Consider the following 14573-nt stretch of genomic DNA (forward strand, 5'->3'; position numbering starts at 1 on the left):
TGAAATCCACTGTTCAACCTGTTATGCAAAACAGTCAAAACTGAAGAATATGTGAGGACCCCAGAGCTGAATGGTGGTCATAGTACCTACAGCCATATCATCTGGAGAAGCACAGAAGGAGATCGGGACAGTATGGAGGCAGGGTGCAAAGGGTTATTGTGTTTTGACTTTGTTTTGTGAAACAATTGGGAATGAGAGTCAAATGAGATAGTAAAGACAAAATGCATATCCCTTGCAATAAACACATTTCCCCATTCAGAATGGGATTTCCTTAGAAATGCATGGCTCAGCAATCAGTCTTGGAAAGTCAGCCTGCATTTACCTTTCAATGACCAATCACAAAATAAACAGTGCTAAATCCAAAGTACTTAAGTAAGGACTATCATGTGCCAGAAAAAAATCAACATTTTTCATCTGTTGGCGCATCATTTCTCAAAATGTAATAAATCTTTGGTTTCTTATAAGATCTTGTCTGAACATAAGAAATTCTTGCTGATCTAGTCCATATATCTCAGAAATCTATTGGAAAGTTCAGGTCTACCATCCCCTCGACCGTGTTTTTTCAGCCCTGATGGTTTACTCTGTAGCATATTGATAATTTGCTCTGATATGGGCAAGCGTAATAGCAATTATTCTTTCATAAAGAAGAAATATAGGAGGTTTTTTCTTCTTCTCGTGGCTTTTTGCTTTCTTCCTATTGGTGCTCTATTATTCATAAGAAAAGTGAGGGTGAAGAGGCATTTTTATTATGTAAGAATTTATACTGATGTGTTATATTGATGTGATGTGTCTGGAAGAAAGAAATGGAAAAAAAAATAGAAACTTCGTTGGACATTGAGGAAGACCACAGATCAATCACCCCATGATCATGTAGTAGATGGAAAGAAGCTGGAGTCAGACAAGCTAGGAGTATTACTACCAGTATAGTCTCTATGCATTGCAAGTATAAAATCTTGCAGTACTCCTGGAGGACCCCAATGAGGTCCCCAGAGACCAGTCCTCTGCTTGGGTGCTCTCTCTCACACTCACAGGAACTAGTTGATCAAAACCTGTCCATCACAAACTAGCCAGTGATGAATGAGCCTTCTCATTTGGCTGTCTGGCCTCCAGCCAAACATATGCCCTTGTGTGTGGCAGGGGACAGGGGAAACTAGGGAGGATGATAGCCAGCCACTGAAAAACATGATTGCTTGCCTACTTCTTCCACACATCTCCTTCCAGCCACTATATGGCTGAGTGGCCTGGAGAGAGCAGAGGAGGTCAATCAACTGAGGCTGACTTGCCACTACTTGGCTGGATGTGGAGAAGCTGTTCAGGGGCAGAGGAGTCAAATAAGGAGGTTAATCTGCCAAGCCTAATCAATCCCCTTCTGCCCATGCAGCCACTGTATCATGATATAGGCAGGAAGAAGGCAGGGGAGAGATCTGACTGAGGGGTATATTGCACTGGCCATTATAGCCAGCAACAAGTGAGCCTCCTTGCTTGGCTTTCCACTTCTTTCCTCCAGGAAGCCATGTGTCTGTGAAAGCAAGAGGAGGTGGGGATGCTGGGGGAGCTTCTATCACTGGCTATGATACCTGGAACTGAATGGGTCCTCTTGCTTGGCTATCCCCACCATCCTCTTCCTAACAGGCACTGCATGGGATACTTACCTGGCAAGGGAGATACCATGATCATGAAGGTGGTTTTCCCAGGATGAGTGTCATCCATTGTACTTGCTGACCCCTGCGATGTCCCCAAATGTGGGAAACTTGATTGCATAATTTGTGGCAATAAGAAAGTGATGTTTTTTTTGTGGTGGGGCACTTTCTCCTTCCACACGGCATCTTTGAAAACTGTACATTTTTTTGAAGCCATTGATGTAGCATAGAGAAAACTGTTTAAATGATCCATTCTCTCCTATGAGAACAAACAATTTGAACAAGCATATCCCTACCATCCATCAAGCCATTTTGCATTTGTGGTTGACAGATCAAAGCTCAGCCTAAAGATATCGTGGAACTTTCAAGAGAATGGGAGAATGGTCCATAGAATGTAACATGTTGTGGAGTTTTGTGAAAAAATAGAATCTGTTTTTTCCCTAGAATATAGAGATAAACCCCTTAAGTATGCAACATCTAGCAAGCTAACAGTGCTGTCCCAGTGACTAAAAAATAAAGGCACCCTCCACAACCTAAAGTGGAACCATATATTCTACTTTCTGAAACATAATAGATATTAAAGCCATGGTAAGGGTTGCCTTCTTGAAGGCGCACAGCAACAACAATCCTTCAGCTAACCAAAGGAATCTGAAAATTCACTTTTCAGTTCACTTCAGATATTTTCTGCACAGGACATCAGTAGCCCTGCATATATGAGGGCAGTTGAGGCTGGTAGTTCCCATGCCAGTGGCTTGGTGATTTAGCTCTGAGTTTTAGTTAAAACTTCAAAGGAGCTACCAAAGACAAAGACTCCTACCTTTAAAATAGATTGGGTTCCTTGAGTAGAACCTTTTGTTCAGACTAAAATCCAGAGAGGATTCACCACACTACCAATATGGGAACCACCAGCCCTGACTGAGACAGGGGAAGACAAGAGTGCTCATTTTAAGTCAAAGTCCAGTTCAAAGAGGTTCTTCTAGACTGAAAATGGGTCATTAATTTTCCATGTCAAGAAATTAATGTTTTAGCCTTGCAAATCATAAATTCAGTCCATCATAATTTTGTTAACCACATCAGCAATGTTTCGGGGAAAAATTGCTGCTTGGAGATTATTGCCAACTATTTTAAGTAATCTCAGATATCTAAAGTGCAATAGGCCCTTCAGAAGTTTGTAGACTGCAGATTCCATAATCCATTAACATTGGCTATGTTGGCTTGAGCTGCTGAGAGTTGCAAGCCAAATATATATGGAGGGCCATGGTTTCAAACCCCTTTTCTAAACCTCTTCAGTTTATAACCAGTGGTGTAGTGGGGCCAGTCATATCATCTTCCACACCCTCCTCTGTTCCTCTAAGTACAACTACAGTACTCAGGGTAGCCAGGGTGAAACCATTTTTCCTTGGCATTCAGAAGAGAAACTCCTGGAAAAAATCCTTTATTTGAGTCTGTGTTTACACATGGACACACACACACACACACACACACACACTGAAATGATTCAATATAATTGCTTTTATTTGGGATGTGGGACTACAGAAACTGTCATGATGGATACCTGCACCTTAAAACTTCATCACCACACTGCCATCCACCACTCAATATTGACCCTAGTATCAATGATATCAGCATTACTCTTGATATCCCAATTTCTTTGAAAAGCTGAAGACATTTGAGTGAAAGATGTTTCAGTGCTGCTTTATATCATTTAGGTGAATGTTGCTTCTTCTAGTTTTCTAGAGACACATTAGAGTGGACTGGCCTGACTGTGTTAACTCTGATTTAAGCCTGATCCAGTAAAAAAAGTTGTTTTCTCATTGTACCCCAGCTGCATCCAAGAAGTGATTTTTGATGTGACAACATGAATAGTCAGGACAAGATGCTTGGAAGCAGCAAATGACCTTTGTGTAAAGTAATGTGTGCAAAGTGTCACATTGATTCAGTAAAGACATCTGCAATGAACACAGGGGCACAATCTTTCCAACAGGATATAGCACTGGAAGATTTTGGGAAATGGAAATCTCATTCAGACATACTCTCAGGCTGTGGATGTTCACGTTTGTATTAATCTTTGGAGCTTTGTGTAAAAATCTGCATGTGGATATGAGAGGATATTTATGAATTTTCTTCTCTGTGTAAGTCACTTTATAGCTAATGGTGAAGTCTAAGCCTCAGATAAATTACTCAGTGCTTCTGCTGGGAAGAGTGGCATAGGGTTTGGCAAAGCCAGCATGGCGTAGTGGTTTGAGAATTGGAATATGACTCTGGAGACCAAGGTTCAATTCTCACCTTGACCATGGGCACCCAGTGGGTGACCTTAAGCAAGTCACATGCTCCCAGCCTCAGGAGAATGCACTGGCAAAACCTCCTCTGAACAAATCTTGCCAAGAAAACCCCATGGTAGGCTTGTTTTAGGGGCACCATGTCAGAAACTACTTGAATGCACATAACACACACATGGCCTGCTAGGCAGTGTGAAGTCAATAGCATGGCAAATACAGTAATTCCCATTACCCCTATCTAGTGATTATCTTTGTAGAAGCCTCTTCACAGACTGCATACGTTGGACAAATAAAAATGGATATGCAAATGTAATTAAAAATGGTCAATGGGGGGTGATCAGCTGGTAGAGATTTTTTCTTCTGGACAGAAATCTTTTTCTGCTTTAATCTCCAATCAATGACCAGAGGTCAGAGATTAGGAACTATTTAAAGACTGGGAAGAGTTTGCAGTCAAATTAGCTCTGCTTTATGGCCATGAAAGTGGGACTTCTTATTTGCAGTCTAGCAAGGTTTTGCATAGCATAGGAGTTCAAGTTTGCAGAGTAGCAAGGTTTTGAACATCACAGAAGCTATTGCCTGCAGATTGACAAGTCTTTGCATGTTTGATGACTTTTCACTGGAACAAATTGTAAGTGTTTTGCTTAGGAGCCCACCCTGTGCACTTTTCCTCATTTATAATTGGAATGTAGCCATCATAACTCTTTTCAAATTGGAATTAAGCCCCTAGGACTGAAAGGATTCTTCAATCTTGTTACTGGGATTGGTGTAGAAGGTCTGCTTGGAGATGTAGTCTTACAGACCATGTAAGGAAAGGGATGTCTAAAATGTGAATGTGCAGCCCCCCCCCCCCCCATGTCCATTCTGTGCCCAATTTTCCCATTTTCTTAATAAAGGAAAGGACCTAGCCTTTTGTTGGCTTATTTTCTTCAACTATAACATTTGCATACATGTCTGAAATTGTACATATTGTTGGTAGACATTCATCTCATTGACTGAAGGGTGATTTTGCATTCATTAGAAACATGTACCTTGTTGCTATGCCTTCATTTAAAACTATACATTTTCATTGGGAAGAGATGATGTGTATCTTGAGCATTCTGCCAACGAGAATTCACAAGTGCAAATGGTGTCCTCCCTGTGAACAGTCTAGCAAATATGACCTGAGACAAGTCCATCAGACCTCAGACAGAAATCAGATTCATCACACACTCCAGTAAAGAAGAGATAGTAAGTCTGTTCTCTGTACTGACGGTCTGAATCTGAAAAATTTAGAAGGCTCTCCACACTGAAATCTGTCCTGGAAATGTATTCACAGAGAAGCATCCAATCAGTTTTAGGGAGTCCAAATGATATATACCTGTGACCGGATCTTGGAAAAGTAAAATTCCTAAGCTCTGCCAAGTGCATTTTAAATACAAATGTGAAATTTCAAGGCAATCAGATGCTACCATGCTAAGTGTCTGATTAGGTGATAATCAGATGCTGCAGAAATGTCAAACCAAGTAAATTGGCATTAATCATATTTGTACTTTATGAGTCAAACCTCTACAAGGGATTCTCATTGCTTGCAGCATCATTAATATATATATATATATATATATATATATGAGTACAAAGTATTTAAATGTTGGCATTTTGCTGATTAGAACTTGACTGTTTTTAAAAGATCCCCCAAAACTGGAGCATGAACAACTCCAAGCTGTAGAAGGAGCCTTGTGCCCTAAAGAAAGCACAGGAGTTATTGCTGAAAAGAAAGGCAGGCTGTTTTGCCTGAAGATGAGAAGGAATTACATATGTAACAGAGTTGCTTTAATAGAGGCAGCTTTGAGCAAAGTAAAAGATATGAGAAAGGTATGATCAGAGGAAATGACTATAATTTTCCAGAAGAAAGAGGGCATGACAGAAAAGGAATGGATGAGGAAGCTCACAGCCCCTCAAACACTTTTATCTCTCAGTCCTTTTTAGTAGGATTATTCTATTGAGGTAGTCTGAAGGCTGACAGTGGAAGCCTATACATATTTACTCAGAGGTAAGAGCCACTATGTTCAGTTGGGCCTTCTCCTGGTGAGGATCACAGCCTGCATACTAGACAAGAATGCCAGGGTTCATCTGAGAATGAAGGAATTTAATTAAGCCATAGCCCCATATGAAAGGTACTTTCTTGAAACTAGCTGTAATAAGAACCATTTGGTTCCACTCCTCTTAGATTTGGTAGAGCATAGAATAGAACATGAAATGCCAAAAATGTCCAGGTGGAAAATATGTGTGGACAGAACAGATTCCATTACTAGGAATGTAATTCTCCACTAATATCATTCCCAAAAGAAACAATGAATAAGTTTAACAATTTTCTTCTATATGCCTGAAAAAACAAAGACTATGATAAATCAGTATAGGAACATGCCCACATGTAAAAAAAAAACAAAAACAAAAACAAACAAACAAACAAAAAACGAGTGAAACTAGTCAGTGTAGGGTATGTGTATCTACTGCTGAAACGGCAGCTCTGTAGCCCGAGTCATATGGTCTTCTCTAGCTCAAGGAGGTTTGGCACTTTCCCCTTTGCATAGTGCTTGTATTCCTAATGGTTGTATTCCTGGCATGTATCAAACCAGAATTTCATGTTACATCCAAACTGAAGAACTCTTGTTGAATCTCCAGTAAGTAACTAGGGCAAAAAAATCAGGTTCTGTTTCTTCTCCTTGTAAGGTTGGGGGAAAGATCAAGGAAGGAAGATCATCCCTTAAAGCCCTGAAACAGAGTTGCTTGTACATGGTGAATACATGTCTCAGCAATGTTGCAATGTTATCATCCCTTCTCACTGGCTATGGTTGCTAAGGTTCCTGGGAGTGGGAATAGCAACCCAACGATTATACATGTATGATATTTTGTATGAAGCCAGGAGGGATGGTCTAAGCCTGACTTCTTCCTTCTCACCAGTGCAACCTGATAAATAAAAACATGTAATGTGTTGTCATTTCATTTCGTGTTTCTTTGCTCTTGTCTACATCATCCAATGAAAGTAGTCACACATCTCCCATGGTGTTTAAGACTTACTGTTCCTGCCAAGCATATGCTTGGTGGTTAATCTAAGTTGCTTGATGCATGATAGATGAAATAGTTCTTCTACCTGAAAGGACTGGGTCAGAGGTTTCCTGTTCTTTCTGCCTCTGGGACGCCTACCCCAAATGAACTCTTGAAACTAGAAAGAGAACCAGAAGAACTTTGTTAACAAGTGCACATTGTTTTCAGACCCTGGACAGATATTAGAATAGAAGAAAAACCAAGACAGGAATATTGTGGCACTTGAAAGCAAAGAACTAAGTAAACTTGAAAATATGCTGTGTCTGAATATTTTTGCTTATCTTCCCTGAGCCAATTCAGACACTGCTGTTCGCAAGGTGTCCTTATCAACTGTGGTTTTCCTATTCTTAGTGTTGGCTTATTACTTTCTGTGACAGTACAGTGCATGCTATCAGACAGAAGCAAGTTTACTAGAGGCCTGACTTTGAGATTAACGCTAATGTGCAACTCATTGAACACATTTAATCTTCTAAATTCCCTGGTATTGATTTGCAGAATGGAAGCTTAGGTCTGCTGATAGAAATGTATTGCTCTTGTTCAAACAGGTGATAACTATCACCTTTGTTTTCCATGTTTCTGAAAGGTTGTTATAGCACCTTTTAAAACTTTTAAAAAGAACTGCTTTAGTTTAGCATGACTGAACAGCCCTTGACACATAGAGCAAGGTAACGTATTGCTTTGTGGTTAGGGTACCATATGCAGTCAACTGTTATTCAAGCTACATTTGTCCCCAGCACTATAATTTACATTTGTTTCTCTTTTAACCTCCCAAGAAATTTCGAGCAGGTAGCTTGATAACTATATGCCTACTATGAACCTCCACATGCTCTACAGCAAAACAAAATTGCTTCCATTATGTAAACACAAGGGGGCACCTTAGGACAAGAAACTAGATCAGTTTTCAAACTTGTTACTTTCAAGAAATCCAGGTGACTCTGTTATGGGGCCCCTGTGAATTGTAGAACATTCTGGAGTATGTTCTAGGGTGTGCGGTATTTATTTTATTTTATTTTGTAGTGTGTTGGTTTGGTCTAATCTTTGTGATCTGAAAGGGCATCCAGCAATCAATGCCTAAAAAATGTTACTTTTGGATTTTATCTCCCAGAATCCCTTAACCAGAGTTGCTAGTTTTGCCTAGAATGCATCCAGCTGTCTCCCATAGTGCTGTTTTCCTGTATAATATGAGTATGGGGTTATACTGGGTATTGAAATAGCAATACTGGGTATTGAAATATGGGGGCAAGTTGTCTTTTGGAGAAATTCATTCCAGAACCTTTCATTGTGGACACCCTGACACATCACTATGAGGTTGTTTGATTTGGGTTTCTGAACTCCTAAACTTCTGATTTTATAACACTGGAGCACATTATTGTGCTATGTTTCATCTTGTGAAATTCCATGGGGCAAGTATGTGTTTCTAAGGGCCTCTACAGACAGGCAGCTGAACACCGCCCCTGTTTGACCCAGACGGAGGTTGCAGCAACCACACACTGTGGCCTCTGGAAGGAGCAAAAGGGGTGCCATAGGCATGTTAGCTTGCCATGACAACACACCATCCACACAGCGCCAATGTGCATAATCATGGTGCATGCCGTGTAGAAAGGTGCATACCAAGATGGTGCCCAGGTGGTGCAGTGAGGGCTCGGAGTGTGCAGGCACTCATCCCTCACCACGCGTACAGGCCAGCACAAAGTGTCGGTCTGTACAGCTCCTATGGTAGCTAATGATTAAAATCTCCTTGTAACTAGGTACCTGTGTAACCTCTTCAGTGGTGTCTCAAATGCCTACCAAATGCTCCTGGTTGTATCCAGTTTTGCACATTCTGGAAACGTTTCATACAGCAGCTGCATGTATGGCCCTGTTGTAACACATTGGAGAAGAGTGGCAGCATCTTACATGAATGCTAGTAGAACTGAAACTACTGACAATGGTGCACAGATCTGCAAGGACTCTTTTTTCCTGGTGGTCCCATAGTCCTTGTGCCTTATTTTATGTGTAATTCATCCATGACAGTAGTTCATAGCAGCTGCAAGACTCTAACCATAGCCACAAAATAGGCTCACAAACTGATCTGGGGTTTAGATTATTATTATTATTATTATTATTATTATTATTATTATTATTATTAGTGATATCAGTACTACCAGTATTACCACCATTGTTACTTCTATTAATATTAAAAATCTAGAGCACATTCATTCAACAACATTTCTGTCTACTGATAAATTGTTGTCTGATCAGCAGAAATTTCCAAATGCCAATCTTCAATGGCTGGTAACTTCCTTGGTAGTGAGGTGAAAAATCTGTTGTGAATTCTAGTTAAATTTCAAAGGAGATAGCCACTGCACTGATCTATTTTGAGGATACGGTTCAGCAACTTGGATAGCTCCTTTAAGGTTCAGGCTACAATCCAAAATGGATCAACTACTCTGCTAACATAGAAGCCACCAGTGCCCACTGCTTCCTATTATTGCGAAACAACAGTGAAAGCCTCCTCCTTACTAAACTAGGGAAGAACACCTAGGATCAAAAATTAAGTAGATCTCTGTGTGAAAAGATTTGCATTCATGCTTCCATTCCAGCACTTAATGGCAATTCTTGGCCTGAAGCATCTCACCTGACAATCTATATACACCTTGCTGAGTCACAGTTTTACACCTGGCACCAATTGGTATCTATCTACCCACCCTTTACTAAAGAATAGGAGTTTTGGAGATCCACATTGTTTTTGAAAATGGGAGGGAACTGTCCAAGTTGTCTGGCAATGCTGGCATACTATTAATTGAGAAAAAAGCTGGTTTGTAAACTCAGTACTGATAAGTGGTACAGGAAACTGCCATCTTCAAACATGTGATGACGAAAGCTTATGTAACAGCTGTGCAACTTTTTCTGCTTTGGATTTTATTTTTACTTGAATTATATTCCACTTTTCTTTTGAATAGGATTCAAAGCGACAAAGGGACTCAGATGTTGCTGGCAAGCCAAAATAGCCAATGGTGAATGATGGGAGTTGCATTCTAACAGCCCTCAGTTTGCCCTCTCAGTTTAAGCCCCCTCTTAATGATCTAAGCTATTACAAGGAAACCTATCTGGAAATGATGTCAGTAGTTCTTTAACTTTTTTTATCAGTTGTCTTTTGTAGTGTATACCAATTGGTCTCCTTGAGGCTCATTGGGGACCAAAAGAACATTGCAGTTTGCACCTGTGTATCTGCATTTGTGAAGAGAATACTGAAAAACACATTAAGAGTAGTAAACAGTGAGATTTTTTTTTAATTCTCCATGGTCTGGTGTTTTGGAGAGTGTTTTGAATTTCAGTTCTTTCTGCTGAAGGCCCCTGAAAAGGCCTTTTCTCACATAGGCTGAAATGCATTGGGCTTTTTTAAAAAAAATGAACAAATAGTTGACCACCTTGTGGAGCTTGTCTCATCACTGTTTTCTATATATCTGCATTAGACAACACATCAGGCGGATTTCACTGGATGGATGGAAGTAGCTGTGTTCATCCACTGTGGGTTTATTTTGCCATTTTCTAGGAGATGTAACGCTCTCTCCAAGTATTTATTACCTGAGAATAACACCCATCAAGACTATATTATCAGGAAGATAGATGTGGGGTATATTTTTGAGTAAATCTTACAAAACAGAAGAATAATCTTTCCATTGTTACTGGTCCACCATTGTCTGGAATGATGACGATGGTGATGAGGATGATGATGATTTTGTCTTTTGGAAGAAAAGTTTGCCTAAGCTGCTTTCTTTCCTTTTATTTTTTAGAGCCCTGAAAATATTTAAGCTCATCCCAGGGACTCACAGCCCAAGATAAATGTTTCCAAGAATGAATAAGTGAAACAAAAGGCAAATGATCACAGCATCATTGCCGCTGTTGTCAATGACAGGGCATTCTCAATGTACTTGGGTTTTTTTTTAATCCCTTGGACAAGGAGGAATATTAAAGAGCTTCCATTTGGCAGTTTTTTCACACTCCTGCCAAAGCATGAATGTCCTTTCCCCAATTTCCCACCATCTCCTCATGGTTTATTCTCCACTTGACACTTGAGTAATTGTTAGACACCATTTTCATCTGTGATTTACTTTGTATTTCCTTCTTCAGGTGACAGTTAATGCATCTTGTCTTCAGCTGAGAAATAAACAACAGCCCAGAAAACACTAAGTATAAACACTGGTGATGATTAGGGCATAAGGAGAGCTTTTAGTTTTATCCAATGCTTGCTTGCTTGCTTGTTTATAAAAAATGATAATTGTTTCATAAAACTGACATCACACTATGCTTGTTTTGTGTGAAGTCCAAGAGTTTTCATGTGCAAGACAAATGCAGCCTACATATTAGTATAGGTAGACTGAGATGGCACCAAACTGGTGAAGCATAGAGGTTCTTCTTACTAATTCCCATTTGCTCACTAGCCTCATTTGGCTTTCCCTCATCTCCTGACTTTATATATCCCATTGGGTGGAGAACCTTTTTTTGTGTGTTGGGCCACATTCCCACTTGGGAAGTAGTGTGGGCTTAAGAGTGGGGCCAAACCAAACCAAAGTGGGGCTAGATATAATGTAAATTCTCCATCATATACTCTAGAGGATATTCATAATATATACACTGACACTTATTCTATATTAGGACGTTATCAGACAAGGGAAATTGGAAGTATAATCCAATGGCAATCTGAACGCAATCATGGGATTTAATGTTATTGCGTGATAGACTACCACATGCAATTTCAGGCAATGGGAAGTCAGTCTGAATGCAATTGTGGGGTTTCACGTTATTGCGTGAGAGGTGATCACATGCAATTTTGGGCAATGGGACTCAGCAACATCTGAGTCCCTTTGTCGCTTTGTCGCTTTCGGGCAATGGGAAGTCAGTTCAAATGCAATTCAAATTCACGTAAATTTGCTGAACTAGCGAATTCACGTGAATGCGTTCTGGCCCCACTTTCTTTTCATTCAAAATTAAGAGAAATTCCTCCTGTGTGATAAACTCCTTAGTCTGCCTTACCTCTCATTGCTCCTGTGAGATACAGAAACACTCATAATGGAGAATTCTGGTCCCTTTCACATTAATTTTTAGTTGATATCTATATATCAGATTACAATCCTGGAAAAAGAAGCTGATCTTAGAATTTGGGGAGGGTATTTTGAGGAATGTGGGTTCTGGAGATCACATTGATCTCCTGTAGGCTTTGAACATAGGCATAGCTTTGTGGTGTGCTGACCAAGACTGACGTTTTGCCAGAAATTGTCCTCATAACATGACATAATAAAATCTCAGTATAGCTGGCTGTGTTTTACTATCCATTTTCACCACCTATAAACAAGCAATATCACCTGCCACAGAAAAAGTTGACTGTCGCTTTGAAAAAATCAACCTGTTATATGAAAGTAGATGTGTATAAACAAGCAAATTTAAAAAATACCCAAAATTGCTAGGTGTGTGTATGTTTCCCTGGTCTTTTGATTTTGCTTTCAAATGATCATTTTCATTTAGGAAAAAACATATTTTCCACATGACTATAGTGACATGTGTAAATCAAATATTTTGAAATAGCAAGTCATGGTTCAAATACATTTACTAAACAAGATGCCAGGTTGGGGTTTTTCTTTTTCTTTTTTGATGCAGAGTTGTCCAGCATATGCTTATTACATATAAGAATATATAGCATGCATCTTATTATGAAAGATGAATATCTACAGTAGGCCTGAACATTTTCAGAGAGCTTATTGACACTAGGTAGAGGACAGCAGAAGAGCTGCTTTGGATTCTGTACAGGAGAAAGGCAGGGATATAAATGAAATAAACAAATAAAATGTAAAATAAAGGATCATGTCAATTGATACATTTGGCTCAAAGCCCACGGATTTCCGAGCTCTCCCCACATTGGAGGCTGTAAGCAGGGCTAGCCTTGCCATTAAGGAATGTGAGAAACCAGTGTTAAATGGCAGATTGTGAAGGGAGGTAAATCACCTGCCTCCACTCTGCCAGGAGGGGCCCTTCACTGGGAAATGCAACAAGAAAATGCAGTGTCTGCTTTGAAAAGTAAGGTAGTACAGCCAGCCCTCTGTATCCATGGATTCTACACTCATGGATTCAAACATCCTCATTTTAAAAATATTCTCACCAACAAAATTCCAAAAAAAACAACCTTGATTTGAGCATTTTATATAAGAGATAGAATTTTACTATTCCATTGTATATAACGACATGAGCAACAACAGATTTTGGTATCCATAGGAGGAATCAAACCCCAGTGGATACTAGGGACTGGAGAGCTGCAGTAGCCACTTTTCTGCTGCAGCAAGGAAGAACCCTTCAGAATCAGAAGAAATAGAGTGGCTCCAACCCCATCCTGCAGTTTGTTTTACTATCTACAGAACACACGCTCTCTGTTACAGTAAGGCACAAGTTGAGGTGTTCAGTGGCAATATGAAGTAGCACTTATCCTCTCATCTCAGACAGCGGGAGAGTTTGGGCCACCATTTCTTGGAAGTAAGCTCCAGTTGACTGAAATGAAGTATGTTTCCCAGTAATTGAACACAGGATTGGTTGCATAACCTTTAGTCCATAGATAGGGGGTTACAAATGTTCATTGCAGTATTCCCATTATTCACTTAGCATGTTTCAATTTTTAAAAATTCAAGAACATTCAAAAGCATTTTGTGTACTTGCAGACTTTTATTAAAAGGTTTTCCTTGAGTCTTTGGCTTGGGGATTGCACAAATGATCCTCTGCATCCCTCCTATGTGTGCTTGCCTTCAAAAGCCATTATTTAAAATGGGGAGAGGAATGTAATGCACTGCAGATATATCCTCTAAAAGTAGCTGCTCAATCAACAGAATGACAAAATGATGGTGCTCTAGTTGAGAGGCTCTCCAGCCTGCAGTAAAAGAGCCATAAAACACAGTAAGAACAGTTTCAAGCACTGCCTTCCCTATCCAGTAGTGACAGGAATTAAAGAAATACTCCTCCAATATCGACTTGCAAAGTAGACACACACATGTACACAGAAGAGTATTCTTCTGAAGGACGCACACATCCCATACTTAAGCTTCTGAAAGGTGTTCACATAAATGTTTAAACAACATGATTTGCATTAAGGTGGATTAGGAATAGGGCTTGGACTCCAATAATTGTACTCTAACTACATAGTGTTTGCTGGGGCACTTAGAGTTCTCTGGCTGAGAATTCTAAATAGCTCTCACTAGACTTCTAGTCCCAGGATTTCATACGATGTTGCCATGATAGTTAAAGTGGAATCATAGCACCATAACTGTGAAACATGGGAGGTTCCAGGAGAAGTTGTGTTGAACTAAGTGGGAGCCATGCTAGAACACACTTTATGCTATTATTCCACCATTCCTTTTCTTTCCCATGGTGCCTGCATTGAGTGGATTGTGCTGAGATGTTTTAATGAAGTAGAAATGCATATAAACAATGTGAAAGGAGGGAATGTGAGCTCACTTATATGTCTCACAGTGCACAAATAATGAGGGATGCAAAACAACAGCTGGAAAAGCAGAGTGGAAAGCAGTAGTATATTACAATGAAGGAAGCC

At 39.9% G+C, this 14573-nt stretch overlaps 1 pseudogene; it reads left to right on the forward strand.

Moving 5' to 3' along the window:
- Positions 1 to 1644: 1644 nt before the first annotated feature.
- On the forward strand, positions 1645 to 1794 carry LOC149312354 (U1 spliceosomal RNA; annotated as a pseudogene).
- The last annotated feature ends 12779 nt before the right edge of the window (positions 1795 to 14573 follow it).

This window comes from Sceloporus occidentalis, unplaced genomic scaffold (assembly GCF_023333645.1).
Source record: "Sceloporus occidentalis isolate IW3139 unplaced genomic scaffold, rSceOcc1.0.p SCAF_5, whole genome shotgun sequence".
Lineage (NCBI taxonomy): Eukaryota > Metazoa > Chordata > Lepidosauria > Squamata > Phrynosomatidae > Sceloporus > Sceloporus occidentalis.